This window comes from Pinus tabuliformis, chromosome 2_2, assembly GCF_031772625.1.
Source record: "Pinus tabuliformis cultivar Carrire ecotype Pingquan chromosome 2_2, CPIR1, whole genome shotgun sequence".
In the NCBI taxonomy this organism is placed as follows: Eukaryota; Viridiplantae; Streptophyta; class Pinopsida; order Pinales; family Pinaceae; genus Pinus; species Pinus tabuliformis.
Genome location: NC_142300.1, coordinates 477,117,450 through 477,128,349, shown reverse-complemented (window position 1 = coordinate 477,128,349; position 10,900 = coordinate 477,117,450).

Here is a 10,900-nt window from a genome sequence, read left to right as displayed (position 1 = left end):
TAACCTCTGTGCTACCTTTTTCTGGCCCAGAATGATGACGCAGTCCCTCTGTGTCACTCCTTCCTCTATCGCCTTCTGCAAGGATCAGCTCTGTCACTCGAGACAACTGAATCTACTGCAAATGCTATGCTCGACTGATGCCTTCAATTTTCTTGTGATCTGCAACCATGCTTTGATACCATGTTGAAATTTCTAATTTTAACCATTTAGAAATTCTTCCTGTACTATCTGGTTTACTTCTTCCTACTTGTTTAATTACTTAAGAAATTATTTACCATGTAAATATTGAAAATAAACACAATTACAATATCAACATCTACAGATCATCAACTGAAAGAAAAAAGCAAGCACACAAGTGACACCATTATTTTTGGACCAATGTCCCTGGAAAAACCCAATGCGGGAAAATCGGTGCAGCTATTTAGAGGGTTATATTATTATGCAATTTATCAGAGTACAACAGGGTGCCTAAACCGGCTCACCCGATAGAGAAAATTATACGACAGCAATACCTCTATATCTGGAAATAGTTATTCAAAAAACCTATCCCACGAAACCCTCTCCAACACAACTGAAGCTCAGTGCTAGCCCTTCTGGCCTCTGCGTTAGTCTCCTTCTGACCTGCATCAGCCCCAAGACCCTATGAGGCATTGCGCAGCCTCTGGGAGCCTCTAAGTCACTCCCTTTTCCCTCTGCGTGGATGACATAGTCTCTCTAGGCTCTGTGCTGACTTTGCTAGGCTCTTCATAGCCTAGACTGACTACTACTCTGGCTCTGTCTGCTTCTATGCATGTCTCCCAGTATTGTCCCTGTCTCTCTACCTCGTACTCACTGCCCCTCACTGTTGATCACTGTTTCAACTTTGCTTAGCAACCCCGCTCTAATAAAATGAATGACTGATCACTCTGGTGTGTTCTCCAACTGACCCTCAAGCCTCTTCTTATACTTTTTTTGTTGGTCCATCAATGGCCGAGATTAAATATCTAATCAATGGCTAAGATTATATTTGACTTAATCCATGACTTTTGGAACCTTCTAACCCAATTTTATATTAATACTCGTTAATATTTTATTTTTCCTAAGTTTAGACTTAGGAACTCTATTAAAAATATTAATTATTTTAATATCTTCCAAACCGGTTAGAAGCCCAAACCATTTCTAGGTCATGGAGATCTTATGTGAGTTAGCCTCTCCACCAATTTTCATGGCTAGAGCACATCTGATGCCACCCCAAATCAACAATTAACAAAGTCCTAGTAACTGTGCCAGCTCTTGGGAAGTCCTAAAAGTTTTAGGCTCACTAGATCATTTTCGGCAACATTAATCCCAATACTTCCAAGCTTATCTCAACATTAGGTGAACTTGGTCAAGTACTTCGGAATTGAGTCACCCTTCTCCATCTTGCCATTTCTGAGTTTGTCCTTAAGTTCCAACTTCGTATGGTCACTACTATTTTGAAACATGTTTGTCAATGCCTTCCACATTGCAAATGAGTGTCCTTACTGTGGACATCCGAGACAATGTGATCTCGAACTCCTTCTAGGATAATCCCTCTCACTTTTTCTGCACACTTTCTCCATTCAGCCATATCTTTAGTATTAGATGTTGGAGGCTTCAAAACATCGTGATCTATGAATTCCTTGAGGCCATTGTCTTCCGGCACTGCCTCCATCCTATCCTTCCAAGCTATGTAATTCGAGCTGCCCTCCAGGGCATACTCAAGTATCAAACTATAGAATGACATATTGCTAACTCTGAAATATGGACTTGCAAATTCAATTTCACTTGCACACCAAACTTGAATTATCCTCTTCTATATTGTCTTCAATTTCGATACCATGTAGATTTTTACTATTGATTCAAAAACGTATGTGATATGCTAAAACAAAAGACAAGAATCTCTCTACTCTCCAGTGAAAACCAAAATTGATCGATGAAAACAATAAGCAGAAAAGAAAGAATTTCAATCGCACATAACACAATATTTTTTTGGGGAAAGCAACTACTCAAAACCCTGACTATCTATATTGCATTAACTAGAAGATTTGAGAATAAAATACAATGCTTTTTCAACCTGAACAATTTTCGCACAAGTACAATCTATCTCTCTTCTTCATAAACTAGATCAAGCCAATACTTAACCAATTTTGTTGTCTGCCAATCCCTTACTTACTTGCACAATTCCTGAGAGAATTAGCCCATATTTACTTGGGAAATTCTCCACCCATGACTTCCAAATCCATCCATAGGCACTCAACTAATTGCATGCACCATCTGTACAACTTGGAAAATTATACAACTGATAGTACACTGTCCCCGAACTCTAATCTCAATGGGGTCTTCCTATGAACTGACATGAATGAGTTATTTATGAGTGAATCTTCAATTAATTGGTGCGGTAGTGAGGATGCACTAGTGCCCGTCCCCACTACTAGACCTCCTATTAGTTCCTCCAATAGTTAAAACTAGTTTAACCGACTATAACTCAGTTAGATTGAGTTAATTAATTACAACTCAAAAGAACTCAACCTCGGCCCCTAAAGGAATCACTCTACATGAATCTAGATAAACTTCCAACTCGAATTTCCTAAGCTAACTAAGTCAAATTAACTTAGTTAACTAATACAAGTTTCTATGAGAATATAATTTTGATTTAATTCCTAATTTAATTCAAGGAAAAATTAAATTAGGATTTTTTGTTGCTATTTTTAACAAGCTATCACATAGTTGAGGACAACCTCGTCAAAAATATGAAACATATCCCCTTCCAATTCAAGTCTTTGATTAGATATTGTAAATTTCCATTCGAGTCTTTCACATGATATTGTAAATGAACCTTCATTCCATCCACCTATTAGTAACCAATACTCTACTTAGATGAATGAAATCAAGCTTGGGGGACATATGCCTAGAATTTGAATCATTATGTTGGGGGCATGAAAAATTATTCCAAGCATAGATTTTATCTGTTTCAAGGTTGTCTAAAAATGAAACCAATTTCAAGCATAGTTTCCCATGTTTCAGCTTATGTAAAAATGAAACCATTTTTATCCTATCTTTCATGATTGCCATTTTTATTAGCCTATTTTTGTCAGATGAGCCTTGGTTTTGTCATACAATCATCACCATCTTCTTGGTCGATCATACACTTTCACTTGGTGTTCTTCCATTTCCGGGGGGACAACTGCGATGAGTGGTCTTATTAGCCAACCTCTCAACCTCTACTTGTTTTTAGCAATTCCTTCATGAACATAACCAACTTCTATTGTTTATATCACTCATTCCTCTAGGAGAAGTTGTCTTTGATCTATTTTCAGACTCCCTAAACATGAAAATATTTTCGATCACTTGTCTTTTCGAAATCGTTAAAGTAAATGAAAAGGCATCTACTCAGTGTATTTTTAACCGTTTTCCAAATTAAGTTATAATATCTACAAAAATGGAATAGCTTAGTGAAACATGGCTAAGAGGTTCTCTTGAGTATTTTTTTCTACCTTTTTAGACCTCCTACTAGTTCCTCCAACAGTTAGAACTAGTTTAACTGACTATAACTTAGTTAGACTGAGTTAATTAATTACAACTGAAAAGAACTCATCTTGGGCCCCTAAAATTTAGGGATCATTCTACATGACTCTAGATAGACTTCCAACTCGAATTTCCTAAGCTAACTAAGTCAAATTAACTTAGTTAACTATTACAAGTTGCTATGAGAATATAATTTCGATTTAATTCCTAATTTAATTCAGGGAAATTTAAATTAGGAATTTTTGTTGCTATTTTTAATAGGCTATCACATGGTCCCTTCCAATCTGTAGGTTAGCTCTCATTCAATCATATGCATAAAAACAACACATATATATATATATATATATATATATATATATATATATATATATATATATATATATATATATATATATATATATGATCATAATGATCATGTTATTAGGTCTAGTATCCACATACCCATAGATTTTTCAAATAGTATTAGCATGCTAGAAGTAAATCATACATCAAATAAGTCATACATTATATACTTTAATAAAAAAAACATAATCCATCAAGTGTTTTATATAAGTTTATTAATTCTCCAACTGCAATGCATCAATATCACATAGCCTTCATAAATAAAACAACATGAAAATACAAATAGGACCTCAACATAAGTAACTATTTAGGTCAAAGTGGGCATCACAAATGGTCAAAAGTGAGGGGAATTCATGGAGTATATTTTTACATCCTCCTAGGTAAATCATGGTCTATACTTTCTCATTGGACCTTAAACTGGTCCACTAAGTGACACATGAGCCATCAAACCCTATTATCCAATATGCGTAATGGTTCAACCATTATGATTCGCACATTCAAGATCTACAATTCCATTCAATCGATTTTGGGAGATACATAAAAAACATAATGTTGTATAACATATACATGAAAAATATCATGAGTTTTATGAAATTGTGGTGGTAGTACAAGATGATAGATACCTAGTCTAATTTTCTCTTTGATTCTAAAAGGTCCTATAAATCTAGGTGGCAACTTTATCCCTTTCCCAAACTGAATGGTGCTTTTGTTGGGTTGGATACAAATAAAATCTTGGTTTCCCACTTCATAACTTCAATCAATCTTATGTGCATCAATATAACTCTTTTATCTAGCATGTGCTTCCTTTAAAGTCTATCGAATCTTCATTACCCATTCCTCCATTTCCTAGGCCAATTTCATCCCTACTATTACTTTTTCCTCCAAACTTTCCCAAATCAATGGTATTTTGCATGGATTCCTATATAGAGCTAGATAAGGAGGAATTACGATTAAACTATGGTAACTATTATTATAGGAAAATTTACCAATGGTAGGCACATTTCCCGCTGAGTCCAGTTATCCCCCATGTAAATTCTACGGATGTCTTCCATAACTTGATTTACTCTTCCAATATTTCCATCAGTTTATAAATGATACACAATGCTTAGGTTCAACCAAGTCCCCAACGTTGACTTCAAACTTGTCCAAAATCTAGATGTAAAGTGAGAGTTTCTATTAGAAATGATTTTTTTGGGTAACCCATGTAGTCAAATAACTATGCCTATAAACACTCATGCCACATCTGTAACATCATAAGTGTCTCTCACTAAGATGAAATGGAAACATTCGGTCAATTTATCAATTTAACCAATATGGCATTCTTCCTTTGTGAATTGAGAGACAAATCCACAATGAAATCCATAGAAATGAACTCCCATTTAGAGATAGGGATGTCATGTGGTTGTAAGCGTCCTATTGGGTAGTGATGATCAACCTTCACTCATTTACATTCAAGACACTTGGTGACAAACTAGACTACATCATGCTTCATGCTTTCCCAAAAGAATAATTTCTTCATGTTCGCATACATCTTCTTCACGCCAGGATTTGCACAGTAGAGTGCTCTATGACTCTTTGTGGATGATTCTTTGCATACCCCATTCCTTAGGCACATACATTCTCCCTTGAAATCTCAATAGCCCATATGGTTCAAGGAAATTACCCTCAAACTTCGGTTCTACCTGCTTCCTAGTATGGAGCGTTGATGTAACCTTCATATGCCAATTATCTTCAAAGAGTTTTTCCAACACATGCTCCCTCAAATTAACCCTCAAGGGTACTAGGGAGAAGTTCTGTGGCCTCTTTCTTAGTGCATTGATCACCACATTCTCCTTTTCCTTGATGTACAAAATCCCAAAATCATACTCACTCATGAATTCACTCCATTTCCTCTACCTAGCATTCAAATCACTCTGAGTGAACAAATGATTTAGGATCTCATTATAAGTTTTTAACTTAGTACTTCTCCCAAAGAGGTAACGTCTCCAGAGTTTCAAAGATAAAATCACAACTGCTAATTCTAAGTCATGGGCTGTGTATAAATTTTCATGTTTCTTCCACTTCCTTGATGAATGATTTATTACTCCACCTTATTACATTAACACATCTACTTATCCTTGTTTAGAAGCATCTGTACAAATTGTGAAGTGCTTCCCCATGTCAGGCACTCAAAGGATCGGTGCACTGGTTAGCAATCTCTTTAGTTTGACAAATGTAGCATCACATTCATTTTTCCACTCACACTAACTCCCTTTCCCTGTAATGTGGTGATGGTTTGACAATATTTGAAAACCCTCGACAACCTCGCTAACCCATGAACCTTCGATAATATTATGTTAGCCCATGAAGCATTCGAGAAGAAACCGGGGGCCTATAAAAACCAGGCCCTTCTTTGCACGTTCATTGGGGACCATGAGTGCAAAGCTTTTGGAACAAGCTGACATTGTGAGAAAGCGAGAAGAGTTGAAGATAAGGATGAGCCTCCCTCCATTATTATTAACTCACAAAATAATTTCTATATAAAAACATGTCAATTTCCTTGCAAGTCACCAAGATTGTGGTAGTTAAGCCTTTTCTCTATGGGCTACTTTCTTTTCCTTTTTGTTGTTAGGTTGTCTCTCTTTTTCAGTCCTAGGCTTTTGAATTTTTCATATACTATATTATAATTATCATCTTCTTCGTCTCCTTGCATTGCTCTATTGCAGAAGAATGGCGTCTTTGATTATTCATGGCCATGGTTTGAAACCAAAGTTGGAAATAACATCGTCAAAGTATATGAGCATCACTTTGTTGTCAGATGATGTTGCAATGAGAATTTTTTCTCCAAAATATTTCTTTTTAGCTATCCTTACCTCGATATGCTACATATCCAATTTTTTCTCCTGAAGAGGGAGGTTTTAGAATCATTGCTTGGAATATATTTTTATATAATTTCTTGATTAGTTCCTTGAAGCATATTTTTCCTTCTGGTTGATGCTTTTCGTGAGGAAATAGTGACTTTCACATGCTTGTTAAGTTATTGAGTTTAGTATAAAAAGTTTTGGGAACAAATTGCTTCTTTTTTTCCATTATTGTTCATTTGGGTGACTAAGTCAAATCTATAAGCCATGTTGATTGAGAATTTGGCATGCAGTTTCCTTTTAAGTTTTAAATCAAACCTATAGCACTAGGTACAGATGAACTTTGTTATAGAAATTTAATATGGATTGTCCTTTTAGGATTCAGAGCCTTTTGTTTTTATGGAAAAGTTTTTTCCAAAAGTGTGATGAAGCTTACCATATTTAGCATTAGGGTTATTGGTTTATTTAGTGTTATATAAATTTAAGATTTATAATATATTTGTATATTTGTATATTAAAAATATTATATATTAACTTTTATTAAAAATATTACAATTAATCCAAAATATTAACTAATTTTTTCATTTATAAGTTTTTTTTTAATTTAAAAAAAATGATTAAACAAGAATGACATATTGATCTGAACTTAAAAAGGAATGCTACAACTTACATATATAATCATAAATACAGAGATGTGACAGAAAAACACTTCATTTCATTAATAGAAAAATATTGAACTATGCTTACAAACAAAATGGAAATAAGATAGCTTAGGCCATGGTAGCTTATCTCTGAGAAGAGATTTGGTGGCTACATGCCTCTGAACTGAGTTACAATGAGGCTCAAGGACATTTTTATTATTGAGAAATAAGAGAAAACCCTAAACCACCAAAACCCTAAACCGAGGAGATGTAACACAAAGACTTTATGGGCCCTGTTGGGGTTGGTTGGGCAGCCAACTTCCCGAGTTTGTAACTTGGTCATATTATCTTCGTTTGACTCGTATGATACCTAATTGGAAAGATCTCTTTGAGGAATACAACCACCGATGTGATTTCCATAACAATTACCAAAGTAATTTTGCCAAAAAAAACGTCGTTTAGGGGCTCAAAACGGCTCATGAAGTTTAAGACCCGAAAAAATGTCAAAAATAGTAAATTGTACTACAATTAAAGAAACTAAAAAACTGAAAGAAACCATGGTGAGGGTCCAAGTGGAATAGGCGGGTGGCCACCAATATCCACCTGGATCAGTCCTCCCCCCTTTGGAAGCAATGGTCGCCATTGCATTGAGTTCCTCCATGAGATGAGGAAACTTCTGCTGAACTTGGTCCCTGGTGAGCCATTTGCCTTAGTGAAGGAGTTGGCCTAGTTTGACAACTCGATATAGTTGTATCCTCTATTGCCAAGTGTTCTTGATCTGTGTTTCCATGATTTTATCAGTTGTGGCATGTTCCATGCAGTCCGGGTTGAGCTCTGTTGGTGTGAGTTGTTCTGCAATGTCAAATGTGTCCAACAATTGTGGAAAGAATGGTTGAAGGAGATCTACATTGAACACTGGGTGCAGAACAAGGAATGGTGGGATGCTGAGCTCGAAGTCATTTTCATCAATGGCCTTGGTGATGGTGTATGGCCCATATCAGAGCAGGTGAAGATTGTGGTGGGGTCCAGCAAGGTGCTCCTTCTACAAATGTAGCCAAACTTTGTCGTCCACCTGGAACTTGTGCGACACTCGATGTTGATCATGGCATTGCTTGTACATAGCATTAGCTCTGTCCAATATATCATGGACCTGTTGGCAGATGTGTTGAATGCGCTCAATGAAGTTGTTAGCCCGTTCAACGTCAGACTGCACGTGAGCCAAATCTACCTAAGGGGCTGCAAATGGTATAGCCACATCAATGGGGCATAATGGCTGAAATCCCAGCCCTACCTGAAAGGGGTTGTGGCCTGTTGAGCTGTGGAGAGCTCTATTGTAGCTGTGTTGGACATAGGGGAGACTTTCATCCCATGTGCGTGGATGCTTTGAGTTGTACATGCGCAGAATGTGTACGATCATCCTGTTGACAACCTTTGTTTGGCCATTAGTTTGGGGATGGAAAGCATGGACTTAGTAATTTTTATATCCAGCATCAACCAGAGACTTGACCAAAATTCACTGAGGAATTTGTTGTCTTGATCTAAGATAACAGACTGTGGGATCCCAAAGTGTACCCACACTCACTCAAACAAGATCTTAGCAGTAGCCTCTGCTGTGATACTCTTCTTGCAGACCGCCATGATGGCCATCTTAGAGAATCTATCAGTGACCAAGAAAACGTAATCGTTGTCATGCTTAGTAGAAGGAAGGCTTGACATATAATTCACGGAGATTGATTCCAAAGGACGACTAGGAGTAGGTAGAGGAGTATACAGGACTTGCTTCTTGATGGTTGGTTTGGAAATGGCACAGGCAGTGTAGGATCTAATGTACTTCCCAACATCTTGACGAAGTTTCGGCCAATAAAAATACTTCTGCAGTACCACCACTCTTTTCTCTACTTCGAAATGTCCAGGGAACCAACTGTAGTGCACCTCCCAAATAATCTTGGCACGCTCACTTCAAGGAACACATATGTGTCCCAAGTGGCATAATAGTGCATCCTGAAGGTGAAAATTTGGAACTTGCTTCCCTTCCAGAAGTGTTTGGTATATGCTGTCAAATTCTGGATCACTCTTGTAAAGATGCATCCACCCCAATGTCTCGTGCCCATATGAGTTGAGCACAGTGATTAGTTCCATGACAGGTGGTCAGCTGAGGCAATCAGTGACATTATTGGTGCTGCCCTTCTTATACTTAATGTTCAAATGGAATTGTTGCAGATATGTGGACCATTTTTTATGGCGATCGTTCTGCAACTTTCCATGTGTTTGTATGAACTGTAGAGGTTGATGCTTTATGTGGATGACCGTTTCCTTCCCAAGAATGTAATGCTTCCATTGATAGAAAGCCTGCAAAATGGAATACATTTGTTTGTTGTAAGTGGGGTACTTTTGGACTGTGTTTGAAAGTGTCTCACTGTGGTAAGCCACTAGATGCCCATACTGAGTAAGAACCGTACCAATAGCATAGTCAGAGGTGTTAGAGTCGGTCTTATAGCCCTCCATCAGCGATCAAAGCTCTTTGCATTTGCATAAGTAGGTGTCTCATCAGTGTCAATTTTTGCATCCCATTAGGCATGCCATAACCCTGATGGAGGAGCTGGTGTATTTGTACCCCTCTTGGCATTGCTGGATCAGGTCATTTCAAGTCATTTTGTTTTGTCTTGTCTTGAGGTCAAATTCCTAGGTCTAGGGTTTTGGTCAAGTATGTTTACAAGGTCATGTTTCTGAAGGTCAATAAGTGCTCAGCAAGCCAGAGGGATGATTGTAAAGATGTTTCTTCGAGATTTTTTATCTTGTACAGTTAATTTTCACCTTGGATTTAAAAACTCTGTTTTTAAAGCCAAGGTCATTTTTCAAATTTTTGTAAAAGTGATGAAATTTCAGAAGACTTCAGTGGACAGCATGTAACCCTGGTCCCCTTGCCAAGATCCCTCAATTCATCTACCTGCAAAAAGAATCAAGGTAAAGCACTAAAAGAGTCAATTTCAGGACAAAGGAAACCAAAAAGTTAGTTTTATAAAGTGTCAAAGAGAAACATTAGAAAGTGGGTTTGAGCATGAAATTTATTCAAATGAAACTTATAAAGACCCAATCTCCCTCCTTTTACTCTCATTGTGCATCCAAGACACTTGCAAGAGAGATTGGGTGAGCATCCAAGCGATTTTGAGTGAAGACCGGTCGAAATTAGGAGCAGGACAGGCACGCGACCCGTCAGGCCAGGCGCGCGACCCGTCAGGTGCGCGCGACCCGTCAGAGCTCAACCCGTAGTGTATTTTCATAACGGGCGCGACCCGTCAGGCGCGCGCGACCCGTTGGGTGAGGCGCGCGACCCGTCAGCGACCTCCCTCCAAACTCATTTCAAATTCGTTCAAGCACCCCCCAAATCATCAAATTGCTTGAGGTAGGTTCTCCAAACTTGGAAATGGTTGCTGGTTATGTTTAAAGGACATCATGAATGTGTTTAAAGATCAAATTGTGCAAGAGAAAAAGCTCCATATGGCTGTAGGTTAAATTTGTAAAAATTTGCTAGGGTTTTATGCTGTTTCAGTG